This window comes from Dunckerocampus dactyliophorus, chromosome 3 (genome assembly GCF_027744805.1).
Source record: "Dunckerocampus dactyliophorus isolate RoL2022-P2 chromosome 3, RoL_Ddac_1.1, whole genome shotgun sequence".
Classification (NCBI taxonomy): domain Eukaryota; kingdom Metazoa; phylum Chordata; class Actinopteri; order Syngnathiformes; family Syngnathidae; genus Dunckerocampus; species Dunckerocampus dactyliophorus.
This window is the reverse complement of record NC_072821.1, coordinates 2,655,688-2,669,281: the sequence shown is the minus strand read 5'-3', so window position 1 is coordinate 2,669,281 and position 13,594 is coordinate 2,655,688. Positions and strand designations below refer to the sequence as shown.

The following is a 13,594-nucleotide window of genomic DNA, read 5'->3' as shown; positions in this document are numbered from 1 at the left end:
TGTTGTAATACGTTGTAATAATGTAATCAATAATCATACCCCTTTCAAAAACAGACTGGCTTACGAAATTGTAGCTTTATTTTCAATAAAAATGATTATTAAAAATAAATGAATATTCCTTAAATAACAAAATGTACATGGTTCATATATTTACCCAGATAGAACACTCATGATCTCAAATGTGAAAGCCCTTAATTTAAAAATATGACATGTAGCTTTATTTGTAGATTTAAAAATATGTTATAAATCATAAAAATATAATCATATTAATGTAATATTATTAAATACTGTTGTAACATAAAATGTTTGTGCTTTATCTACGGTATTCCTTTGATTACTGTTTTATTATTATTTATATTTTTTATTTGTGTTATTAATTGGGCTTTTATTGTCTCATGGGTTGTTTATCCTGTATATTACTGTGAATATACTGACTTTACGAATTTTGTATTATAGCCATACATCACTATTACTATTCATACTATTGATCTGAACGTACAGACTGTAATAGGTAAAAACAACGTAAACATGATGTAATAGTCATTGTCAAACGTTAGAGGGCGACAAAACCTCAGTCTTTGTGACGGTCATCTGTTGTGTATCTATTGGCCTTTTTATGTGAGTGTGTGGCTTTTGTTTCGCTTTAATTGTGGCATGCTAAAGCATTTCTATGTTTTCATGTCGTCGTTTGTGTTGTTTTTCTGTATCACATTTGTCTCGCGCCGTGGTCTTGTTTTGAAAGTCTTCGGCCGGAAGTATCTACTTTTATTGCGACAGTGTCGTCGCTCGTCACACAGGCAGTCAGACAGGGAGCTTCGCTGTCAAGAGGGTGGATGCCGAGCTGGTAAGCGATGTGGCTATTTTATCGTCCCTCACGGTTGTTCTCTTTACACTCTTGTGCTCGTGACCATCTAACTTTTGTAGGCTCGGTGCTTTGTTGCGTGCTAAAAAATAAAGATTTGTTCGGTGCCTCTTCGGCTTTTTCAGTCGTGTCGCAGAGAGAGCTAGCAAGGCAGCCAACGCTAGCCAGCTATGTGTAAGCTACCAACTATAGATGAAACATCAGTGCGCCCATTATCGGTCGCACCCTATTCTTATTCTCTATTTCTCATCATAATTGTCACTTTAAATCCACTGACGTCTTGGGGGCGGGTTGTTGCATAGATAAACACACAATTCCATCTCCTGGTGAAGCCACCCACCTTTGGCTACAAAGAGGGAGGAGCGACTCGCGTGTTAAGTTATGTATGTTATGTTGTTTCTATTTCCAATGCCATCAAAGCCTGCTTTTGGTTATCACCATTGCCTTTACAACGAATGGCTACGCTTGACAGAGGAGGTAAAAAGCGTGCAATTCATCATAAATGACATGCGTGGTCTGTAATTACGTAGCTACGCGGTGGCGACGTGTGTGTGTGTGTCCGATAATGGACGCTGCCACCCCTTACAAAGAGTATAAGTTGAGTTGGGCTAGTTTATTTGAAAGTATTGTGTATGTTTCTATCTTAGCTTGCTAGCTAGTGACTACCCATTTTCAGACCACCCGGCTAACTAGCTTCAGAGAACATTCTTCTTTGGAGGAAAAACTCCTGTGTGCTTGTTTTGTCGTTGAGGGATATGAGCTTTATAGCGTCACATCGCGCAAAAGACGTCACTTGTCCGTATTAGCTGTCATTCATAGCTGCGACTGATACCGATCCCAAGATGTCATCTGCGGCGAGTTTCGATGAAACCAGCCTGAGCTGGGGATTCCTCGACGACTTCCTGCCAAATAGTGAACCGCTGTGAAAACTACTATTCAGCGCACACGCTTTAAATCTCCTGATGCGATTACATTTATGGTTCACGCTATGTTTGTAAAGCGAGTAGCAGCCAATAGGAAAATGAAGTAAATGTAAACCCTAGCCGTCTATAAACAAAACAGCGCGGTCTGATAGCAGTAGAGGAGACACCTGACAATGAAATATGCTATGTGGAATGTGTTTCCTGCTTTGGTCTTTATACTAGATTGAGAAAGTAACTTCTCACTCACAGGCGTTTGTAAAGATAGTTACTGCTGCACCCAAATACAGTTAGTTACTTTATTATCTGTTTCACCTTAACAATGAAGTAACTGTAACCCTACATTATAAGAAGACCTGGAATATAAGATGGACCCCACAGAAGGAGAGTGTAGCTGCTTGCTCAGTTTTTTGTTTTTTTGCATTTTAAAAACACTCACATAATTCTGCATTCACCATATTGACCCAAACACAAGACAACCCCTTTTTTTCAAGACCTGACAGAGAGGGAGAGTGTAGCTGCTCATTCATAGGCTTTTTTTTTGCATCATAAAGATACTATGACTATGACTATGACTTATTGCTGCTTGGCACGAATATAAGATGACACCTCTTTTTCAAGATACGACAGAGAAAGAGTATAGCTGCACACTCACAGCCTTTTCTTTCATCATAAAGATACAGTATGTCACCTATTGCTACTTGGTCTGAGTGTAAGACGGGCCTCAATGCAAGACGACCCTCTTTTTGAATACATGAGAGCAAGAGTGTAGCTGTGCACTCGTTGGCTTTTGTGCATTATAAAGATACTGTATGACACTCGTCGCTTTTTGACCTGAATATAAAATAGCCCTGAATATAAGACAACCAGTTTTTCTTGAAGATACGACAGTGTAGCTGCACACTCGCAAGCTTTTTTCTATCATAAAGCTGCTGTATGTCGCTTATTTCTGCTTGACCCGGAAATAAGTCGGCCCTGAATATAAGATGACTCCTCTTTTTTTGAACCTGACAGAGGGAGATTGGAGCTTCTCACTCACAGGCTGTTTTGCATCTTAAAGATACTGTATGCCACTTATTGCTACTTGATCTGAGTATAAGACGGTCCTCATTGTTAAGACAACCCCTCTTTTTCAAGACATGACAGAGCAGGAGTGTAGCTGCTCACTCGCAGGCTATTTTGCATTTTAAAGATACTGTACGTCACTTATTGCTGCTCGACCCGAGTATAAGATGGCCCGTAATGTAAGACGAGCCCTCTTTTTCAATAAACGACTGACAGCAAGCGTGTAGCTTCTCACTCGCAGGCTATTTTACATTTGAAAGAGACTGTACGTCACTTATTGCTGCTTGACGCGAGTATCCTAAACACAATCAACTGTCTTTAAGACAGCAGTTGTCAAGCAAGTGTAAAAAGAAGCTAACCACCATTAATATGGAGACATACACACAATAAGTCTTGCGGGTAATGTTCACATGTCAAAAAGTGTAAAAAGAAGTTCAGCACTACCCTCAAACTATTAAATTACTGACGACTGTTTGGACCTCAAAGTTTTGTGCGGCTTCAGAGGCACGTTTTTTCCCCCCATTCAAGCGTGCAACATACTGTGCGAACGACATGTCATACAAGCGTAAAAAGAAGTTAACCACTGTCAAAACAACAAAACTTAGTTGCAGCCTCTTAGTTAGTCCACTTTAGCTGGACTAACAAGTGGCAATGGTTTAGAGATTTGCGCAGCTTTAGGTGCATGTTTGTTAGACACACTTCATGGATTCCAGCGTGTACACTGTACATCACAGACAACTATTATCCATAACATGAAACGTTACACCAGGGCTACACCTATAGAGCATAACATGCTGTGTTCAGTCTGGTATAAAGCAATATCTATACCTAGCCTGACACATGACAATGATGCGGCATGGAAATGTTACCGTTTATAGATTTGTGTGTCAGGGCATGTAAAAATAACGACATTACTGCTCAGCCTGTTTGGTGTAGTGTTGATGCCTTTAAATAGCTAGCGTGAAATGCACAGACCTCGTATCTCCACATTTTGTTGTTTTAAAAGAAAAAGGTGAATAACGACTCTCACAATATTTGGAGATAAAGTTCCTGCACAAATGCCGTTTTTAGGTTTTAATTGCAGATTAGCCCATTTCTTTTGTCGGCTTCGACTCTTTTGTGACGGCTTTCATTCAAACGGCCCACTTGTTGACGTCTGCCACAGCTATGCCACTATGGAAATACGTGCTTTGCTCGACAAAATTCCTTTTCTCTGTTTAAAGTCATTCTCTTCCGAACGGGCTGATTCAGCTCTGCGTCTGAATGGCGCTCGCAGTCTGTGGACCAGACCGCAGTTGATCATGTGACCGTTCATCCGGGTGCAGGTCGGACTAAATTGACCGACAGTCACGAGCGCAGTGTTTGCACAGGCCTCAGGTGGAAGCCACTGTCGTACTTGCGTTAGGTTGTGTTGTGCGCGCCTCCGGTGCTTTCTTGCCGCTCTCGCCATGCACACGCTCACATTATTCACGGGCACGTCACAAGGAGCATCTCTTGATAGGATCGGCTGGGGGAAGAGTCAACGTAGCCTGCGGGCCAAGATATTATTAGAGCCAAGGAATTCCAGCATTTGCAGCCTCTGATCTTAACTTACAGCATCCAAATGAAACCCCTGCATATTCACTGATGCATTTTTGCCTTTTGTCATTCATGAATAGAGTATTCGGACCACACTGCACAGAAAGAAAATCAGTGAATAAAGTCCTAGACCAGCTGTCAATCACTGTCTCGAGACCTTCCTACAATATGAATTGTGTAATAACTTTTTAACGTGAATTGTGCCAAAAAAAAGTCAAATTTGCAAATAAATTCTAACCTGACAACATCCTCAACAGTCCTCTTCTTAACGCAAGTTTATGCTCATTACATGACCACTTTATTGTCCATAAATTAGTGTGACATTACCACTTTATTGTCCATAAATTTGTGTTTGCTCGACTCCCCAGGTTCCCAAAGTCGGGTACGACTTACTTGTTGTATGTGTTTGTTTTTTTTTGCAAGCAGACTGAGGGAAGTATTTGCTTTGATCACCTTCTTGTCGTTTGTGCTGTGTGACCCACGGATCGGCTTGTGTTCCCACGAATCTCCCGCGGACTGGGGGCGGGGGGGTGTTTGTACATTAAAGCGATCTAATTTATCTTATTTATTATGTATTGTGTAAAACTAAGACGTGAATAACATCAAATTAAAAGCACAAAATGAATGGCGACCCACCATCCACCAGTTCAAGTTCCAGCCAAGTTTTTCCAGAGAGATGATTACATGGCTGTTTGACGTGTGTGGTACAAGGCAGTGTGCTAGCATGAATTAACTTGAGACAAATGTGTACATTAACACTCAATAAGTCATCAAAACTTACCTTTATGCATTCCCACAGAGTATCAGCATTTGACACCAAATATGAGGTGAAAGAAAAATGGTAAAAATACAGTAGTAGTCTATCTGTGCGGCATGAGATAAAGTTAGCACACGCACAATGGACATGCGTCAAGTGAGATGGATGTAACAGAGAGAATCCGGCCACTTTTCAAAATAAAACATAAAAAAAATGAAATAATGGAAATTATTTTTTCTTTCTGTGCGGCCCGGTACCAAATGACCCACGGTGGGGCCCGCGGGGGTTGGGGACCACTGACGTACAGTACATCACTACAGCAGCAATTAGGGAGGGATATGTCCCCCCCCCCCTTACAGACAAAGTTTATTTAAGTGTGCAGGAGTACTGAAGGCAAATATCTGAAGGGGTCAGGGACTGCTGTACTCTATTCTCGTTTTCCTTTTAATTTTATGACTTTATGTAAATGTATGCTTTTTTCTAATAAGAGTATTTTATACTCGTAATATTTCGACTTTATTTAAGTAAAATCACACTTTTTAAAAATCACTATTATGACGTCATTGTGGTCAAATTAAGATTATTTATTCCAGAAAAGTATAACTTTTCAACCCTAAATACAAGATGACCGCTTTTTTACAAGACCTGTTTTTGGAAAAATATATTTTTTTTATATTTAATTAAAAAAAAAACAACTATTTACCATCCTTTTTAAAATGTGTGTTTCTATTCATTTTATTCATTACAGTAGTCCCTTCCCACTTTGGAGGCTTTTGTGGCTCCACTCTTATCATGTTTTTTTCCCAAATATATTAATAGATCATGATGGTCATGGTTGAATCAAGCTTATGATTAAAAAATGAATATTTAAGCACATTTTAAATATTTTTGTCTAAAGTAAGCATTTTCAAGCACAAAATGGTCTAAATGAAGTAAAATAGAAATATAAGGCATTGAAAGATGTTGTGATGATAATGTAGTATACAGCGTCAGTAATGTTGCTGTAATGTTGGGTGAGACACACAAGCACCAAACCTGATAGCTGGAACAACAGGCTTTTATTACAAGTTTACATTGTTTCACAGCAGGCACAATAATCCCTAACACGACTTTTGCGGCTGTAACCCACAGCAAGCTAAAACCCAACTGTGAACGTCACTTCCTGTCCGCCCTCCACACACACACCCTCAGCTCCTCTAGCAGCAACACACAAGAGCGTGAGTCTTATTTTCTGTTATATCTCCTTTTGTTCGGTAATATGAGTGAAAAGGTGACTATGGGGTGTTATTTCATGGCTAGAGGGCTTTAATAATGTTAAAACACGTATATAGAAGGTTGTAAACTAGTTTTCTATGCTATATGTATATGTAAGGAATCCTACTTCAAAGAAATGTACTTATCACAGTCGTGTCTGGAACCAATTAACAGTGATAAAGGAGGGATTACGGTATATCTGAATGTTTTTGCTGCCCAGTTTGTCCTTGCATGGCCCCTGGGTTGGGGAGCCCTGCCGTAGGCTCTCATTGGAGTCGAGGCTGCTTTGACACTCTGTGGAAATGTTCAACCTTCTGATAAAGGAACGTGATCTTTATTATTGAAAACAGGAAGCATTTTTTCGCCTGTTCTTTTTTTTTTTTTCCAGGCTGAGGTCAGAATTTGGGGTCAGCTGGCAAACAAGAGCAGCAGGGAGATATGCGATATTATTGTTCAACGGAACTCGAGCTGTGGTTGGAACCTTATATCCACTGCTAGAGAGTGTCGTAACATGGTTTTAGTTGATTTTTCCATCACTTTCTTGTCGCGGTGGTACCAGTTTTATTATTTTGTTGTTCCAAAAAGGAATTCTTCCTTTTGTCCTGGCTGAGAGTGCAGGCTGCTTTGCTTGCACAACTCCCCAACCTCAGCGTTCACTCAGGCTTAGGGAAGCATTTTCATCCACGCCGCCGCTCGCCCGCATACTTTCATGAATGGAGCTGACGTCGGAGCCTTTCATCGGCGCTCGCACTTGTTAAAACCCCACTGCTTGGACACACACTAGACACTCCATTGTGCGTTTCTATTCCAGAGAGGATAACTGAGCTAACTCTGTTTGCTGACAGGCAGGTGTGCTTTGTGCAAAGGCTTCCACGGATCACATTTGATGGGACTTTTTATTTTGTTGGCAGTAGGGATGTCACAAGTTCTCACGAGATCAAAACGTGACGAGATTTCTCGTCCTGCCATAACTAAATTAATCACATAATAAATGTGTGTGTGTTTTCCTTGTCTCTCGCCCTGAAAGATGCAGGAAGTGGTTCACTCTGTGCATTGGTTCAGAACCTAGACGCTTTATAGGACAACAGCGAACAGAGTGAATACAGTTGCTTTGTCTCTATGGGGGAAGGCGGGACCACGAGCATCCGCATAAAAGAGTGGAGCCTGGTGAGGAGCAATTCAAGGTAACGTAGTAGAAGTTATGAAGGAAAAAGATGCTTGCAAAGCCAAATGCCACAGCCCCTATGTGGGAATATTAATAATGAGCATATATAATAAATATAATAATAATTTCGAAAGTGGCAGCAACATAAAACGCAACAAAACGAATTTGCCCACCACAAACACGATCCATCCGTCCCACTTTTCCCTTCTGGGAAAAAACTACACATCGAGATGCAGAGCTTTTGGTCTGACAGTCACCATGCACTGAGGCGTTTGTAAATATGTAATAATAAGTAAATACAAACTGAACAGCGCAAAATTGTGTGCATTTACAGAAAGTCATTGCAAAAGAAATGCTGCTCTCCTGATGCAAACATTGGACAGTACGACTTGACGAAAAATAAATGGCAACGTCACAACTTCAGAGTCAAAGATGACATCTCAAAGGAAATATTGCATTATTGCGATATATTGTTGTTATTCATTATTTATCATAAGATGTGGTGTCAAAAATTTTGAGTCAGTTTGTGGGACTGTAAACATTTCAAAACGGACTTGGATTGTTTTGTGATGCGGGTAAATAAAAGTTTGTTCATCCAGTCATATTTTTTCATTGTACTTTTCTTAAAATTAATGTAAAAGTTTAAAGACCCAATTTTGTGCATCATCTCGTTTCGTGTGGCCTCTGATAGGTCCACTATGGTCCTGATTCGTACTTTGGTAGTGTTTTGAGAATGCAGTCATCTCCGCAAAGATGTTTGAATTTTAACCTGCTTAACGCAAATGTAGTTAGACCGAATTTGCATGTGTAAGCTAACTCTTCTACTCCTTGACCGCTGCACACTAAAGCATGAAGGTTTGTCAAAACATGCACCCCAACAGTGTTGACCGTGCTATTATTTTTCTGACAAGCGCTGTTATTAAACCCCAAAGTTTGACTGTGGCATTTCCCCCTAGACACAACACCCATTGTAACTTTAGGGTGCCTGGGCGAAGCGCTGGGAGATTGGGCACACACCGTGTGTAAAATTTGAGCAAGATTGGTTGAAAAACCTGGCCCCCTTCAAGCAGAACGTCAAAACGGTCGGGACGAATTACCCAGAAGTGATTCAGAAATTTTGAAGGTATCTGTATTACACGTATGCTAGCATGTCTTCCAAAACGTTTTGAGCACAAATGCCACAAATGTAATTTACATTTGTGAAAAAAATTGGAGACCTCATGGGGGTTGACAGTGCATGTATATCTAAACTCCCGGACCCCACAGATTGGATTGATTCAAACATCCTGCACCCCTGATGCATTGGAACATAATGCAGTATGCAAACATTCTGTACCAGGCGGCATGTTAATGTGGTGACCAAGGCGACGCTGACCTATGTGGGGCCTCTTGTTAAAGTGGCCCGCGTGCTATTTTTATTGGAGCCATAAGCTACTTACCCTGGCTGCTCTGACATTACAGGTTAGCCTAATATTATCCAGCCTGGTCACTGTGGGGTATCAGCGTCTTGACTGATATGAGCTATTAGGGCTTAATCCTAAATCACTTGAGGCCGGTTGGCTTCATTGCTTTCACTGCTCTCGACTGAAGGATAGGATTTTACAGTAAAGTGCATAACAACCAGACCAGGATCAAAGGCTCACAGACGACTTCCAAACCTGTAGCGACTACCTCGAGAGGAAATTTGATACTGACCACAGAAAGTCTATTGTTGTGCAAGTTAAGGGCCTTTATTTATACTCTCACTCGCACAAGTCATACAGCTGCATGTGTTTTTTTCAGAGGGCTGGTATGTGGAGACCCAGGCCAGCCTACAATACACTCCTTGTGTTCTTGCCCACCCCAGCTCCTGTCGCACAGTTGCTCACTGCACTTATCCCGGCCATTTGGACTTCCAATGACAAACATCAAATTGTAGCCTTTAACTCTGATTTTGAACTGCATGCATCAAAACATTATACAAGGATTTGGGCACTTTTAAAACAAAGCAGCCTACAGTACCAGCATTTCCTTATTATGCAGCGGTGACATTTATGATGATTTGAACAGTAACATGTTCCTCGGAAATCTGTGGTCTCCCTCATTACTTTAGTTAAATGAACTCAATGCCGCCATCTTATATGCATATTATATAAATATATATGGCAGCAAATATACTTGCATATACTAAGTGTCAGTTAATCTGTAGTCTTAAATCAGTTTGTGCAGGTTAGCCATAAAAGCTAATTTATTTAGCAGTCAGATGCTATTTGTTTAATCGACACAGCTGCTATTCCGGCGATCATGATATCAGAAAATCAATAAGTTGATGCTTCAACTACATGTCTAAAAGTGTTAGAAAACTCTCATTGGCGATGACTTCTGCACTGATAGATCATAGAAAGCAGCGATTGCAACACATGCACACAAAACAGAAGTGGAAGTGACACTTTCAAAGTAAAAGGTCTGATAAGAAGAGTCTCCACATAAATACGGAGAATTCTTAATAGGTAGCACTAGGCCTGTCGCGATAATCGATAAAACAATTGATCGAACAATAGAAAAAAAACGAGGTCGGTCATTTTGATGTCGCGATAAATTGACGCGTACGTACACCTGTTCCATTTCCTCCTCTTGCTGTAGCACACAGGCTGGATGACAAGATGGTTTACTCTGCTTGTGTCGGAGCGCATTGGTTGTATAGTCAAATTCAGGGAAGGAGTGAGCCTCTTGTCAGCTGTTCAGTGTCTTTGTCACAGTACGTGGAGGCGGGGGCTAGCTACGTAGTGATTGAATATACTGTTACTGTCACAGCCGTCAGCAAGCAAACGCTAATATGAATGAAAGCACAAAAGCGATAGTTTCTAAGCCGAATGCCACCGTTCCAGTGTGGATGCGCTGTGGGGCATTCGTCCCGGCGGTTGGAGCTTGCTGGGGGGTTTGATCGGCGAAGTGAATGTGTAGTGTCGGGCGGGACGAACTCGCGATACCCAGGGTATGTGAGGTGGTGACTCCCTGCGATTCGTAAGTGCTATAGTATGCATCTTCTGTGCCTTACACAGATACACTACACTTTAGTACTATCTATGTGACATGACACAGTGATTATTGAATGATAAACTTAATGATAATGTGGTATAAAAAAAAGGTTGAAATTATCGATTATCGTCGTTAATTTATAGCACAATTATCAACCAGCATTGTTATCGTGACAGGCCTAAGTAGCGCCAAATCCAATCTGTGGCGGTCAAAATGAATTAGTGGTGGGCCACCTCAAATAACTGAAGGCATGGCAAAGGCTGATCTGTGTAATATGGGACCTTTTTTGAGGTGCGTGTTTTGAATCACAGTTGCAGCAGCAGATGGAGTACTGGTATAAAACTATAAAAGTTGTGGAGGTACCAGTATGTCTGTTAGTGATGGGACTGTTTCCTGGGTTGTTTAGTCCTGTATAGAAGTAAGAAGGAGAGGTTCCGCAGGTCCTTCATACTGACCGCTGTCAGGCTCTACAACACTTGCACCACCTGAACCATGTTGTAGTCAATATGTATTCTTTACACTGTATTCTTTACTTGCGTATCTTGCTTGCTGCTGGAACAAGTGAATTTCCCCGCTGTGGGATAAATAAAGTACAAATACAAATACAAATACAATACAATATCTCCATGTGGATGAGTTTTGCTTCTTCGCCTGACCCTCTTGCGCTTTTCTGCTCCTTCTGAACCGACATTGAGTGAGTAGTGAGTTCTGGGGAAATACATTCCTTTGCTTCATTGGCAACAGATGTAAGGAAGAACCCTTTCCCCCCCACTTGAAAGTTAAACCATCAGTAGCGTCTAAAATCAGGGCAGCGTGGACCAGCATGCAGCTGCTTTTTTTTTTTTTTTTTTTTTTAAATACCCACGAAAGCCGAAATAGAATTCATGAGCGTGCTAATGCCGGGCCTGTGGCGCTAGCGTCTCCGTGTCCAGCCTTAGCCTCGCGCACGGTGGCAGATGGATAAGAAGCTGTCAGCATGCCTAGCAGCTGCCACATCCGCCGCTATTAAAACTACCTCTGCCACGATGTGACGGCCACACGAATGGCGGCGCATCCAAAAGTAGCTGCTGGTGCAGCAGTAGAAAGGTAGGGAGGGTTGCTGCCTCATTGCTGCACAGTCCGTTAGGGCTGCGGTTGAATACAATTAAAGCAAATTACTGCACAAACCAATGTGAGGGTGTGTGCATCTGCTCAGTGCTGGATCCTGGCAGCATTCTGTGGAAAGCAGAAGGTGTCCACGCTGGAAAACATGCATCCAAAGTATGAGTCACAGGTAACGTGCACACAGTGGCATACATGGCGTTACAGTTCTGTTTCTGGCGACAGGCAGCTTTTGCTCCAGGAAAAGTAAACCCCCTTTCTAGTTGAAGCCGAACAGCTGACATGTGCAGTGAGTGAACAGGACTAGAGCGAACATTAGCCCAGAAGGGGTCCCCTGCTGGGGGTGGGTGGCTGCAACGTCACATGTGTTTTGTTTGGGTGCAATCTCCAATAGAGTGGGGCCTGCTAGAGGATGGCTGCTTGGTGCCAGCTGGCTTCATGACATCTGCCCTCTCTCGGAATAACCACCACTTGTACCGTTTACACCTAAGTATTTGTCTTTGAAGATTACACGGGTGAGCTGGATATTTGAGTTGCTCTGCTGTATTAGCACTAGTGTACTTTGTTTACTGCCTCAATGTTGGTGTATTTTTATGACAAGTAAACAGGATGTGGTGCACAGCTCTGTTATTTTGAAGACCGGAAGGGTGTCGTGTGGGTTGAGACGGTCTCTTGACTGTTGCTAAAAGAGTCGGGCTTGCCTTGCCGTACTTTATTTACACTGAGCTTCCACGACGTCATAGAGCATCTTATTAGCATGAGACGGTCATCAGTCATTGTTTGGCCTTTGTGAAAAATACTTTTATATTGACCCTTTTTAACGTTTTTAACATGCGTCTTCCCTCCAATGTACGCTCACATGATGCAGCTTTGAATTGCTTTTTTGTTTCGGGGAAGCGCACAGAGTGTCACTTTTGTCCCTCCATGCTGAGGTCACCAGCTTCCCGCCACCCTCTCTTTTCCACTCGTGCGGCGACAGACGAGGGTGGACGCGCCACACACTGTTTGGGAAAGGAAGTGAGGTCTTAAGGTCGGCAGAATGTTGTCGGGATGCAGTGTGTAATGGAAGGCACGCAGCTCGCAGGGACAACACTGTGGTTTTTTTTCCCCACCGTTTGCAAGGCAGCCTACATCCCAAAACAAAGCCGCTTCCGGCGTGGTGCTACCAGATAGCAAAGTCTGTTCCACAGACTGATAGCACCGCTGCGAAGGGAGCTGTTCATCCAACAAGTATGTGCGATAATGTACTTTGACTGTCATTGCTACAACTCCATGACTAAATGAAGTTTGTGTTTTTGATGAATGTAGTTTTTATTACAACATCCATCAGCTGACTGCTGTTGGCCTTCAGATATTCCCGCTCCTTGAGATCACCACTCTTGAGTCCAGTGGGAAAGACTAGCTGTGCATGGCTTTCGTCTTTTTGAATGAGACGATTGTGGCTACTGTTACAATATGTCCCTCACTGTCATCCCAACAATGGCTCCTTGCAAGAATGTCTTTTTGCAGCTGCTCAACATTGACACGGTGAGATGTGGTCATCGTCTAGAAATGTGCAACTACAAGCCACGGCGGCCTCTGCACAACTAAACTGCCATTTTGCTGCCATGTTTGCTCAGTACATGCAACTACAAGGTACTGTTTCTAGTACCTGGTCAACAGTCGTGGACGATATTAAATTACAAAAGAGATTGCAAAAAAATAAATCAGTGTTTCCTCCTTTCCTTCTTTTATTTTTAATATTGTGCAAGAACAGTAAACGACTATAAACCACTGCACATGCTTAAGCTGCTGGTGTGCCTTAGCTACACAGTCTCTCCTTTGGGGCAGCGCTCCGTTTTCTTGATGCCCCCAGTCTCGTCTCGGATAAAGTT

At 42.1% G+C, this 13,594-nt stretch overlaps 1 protein-coding gene across 3 annotated transcripts in view; it reads left to right on the top strand.

Annotated features, from left to right (window-relative positions):
* Nucleotides 1–766: 766 nt before the first annotated feature.
* The window catches only part of LOC129178532 (granule associated Rac and RHOG effector protein 1-like), a 37,835-nt gene continuing 25,007 nt past the window's right edge, over nucleotides 767–13,594 (top strand). Inside the window, exons 1-2 of one of the 3 annotated variants that reach the window (XM_054770848.1) lie at nucleotides 779–844; nucleotides 7,464–7,620. The gene's annotated coding sequence lies outside the window, so the exon portion shown is untranslated. Of the gene's footprint in view, nucleotides 845–1,316; nucleotides 1,340–7,463; nucleotides 7,621–13,594 lie in introns of those variants that run through there. The other 2 variants (XM_054770849.1, XM_054770850.1) reach the window with 2 other exon arrangements.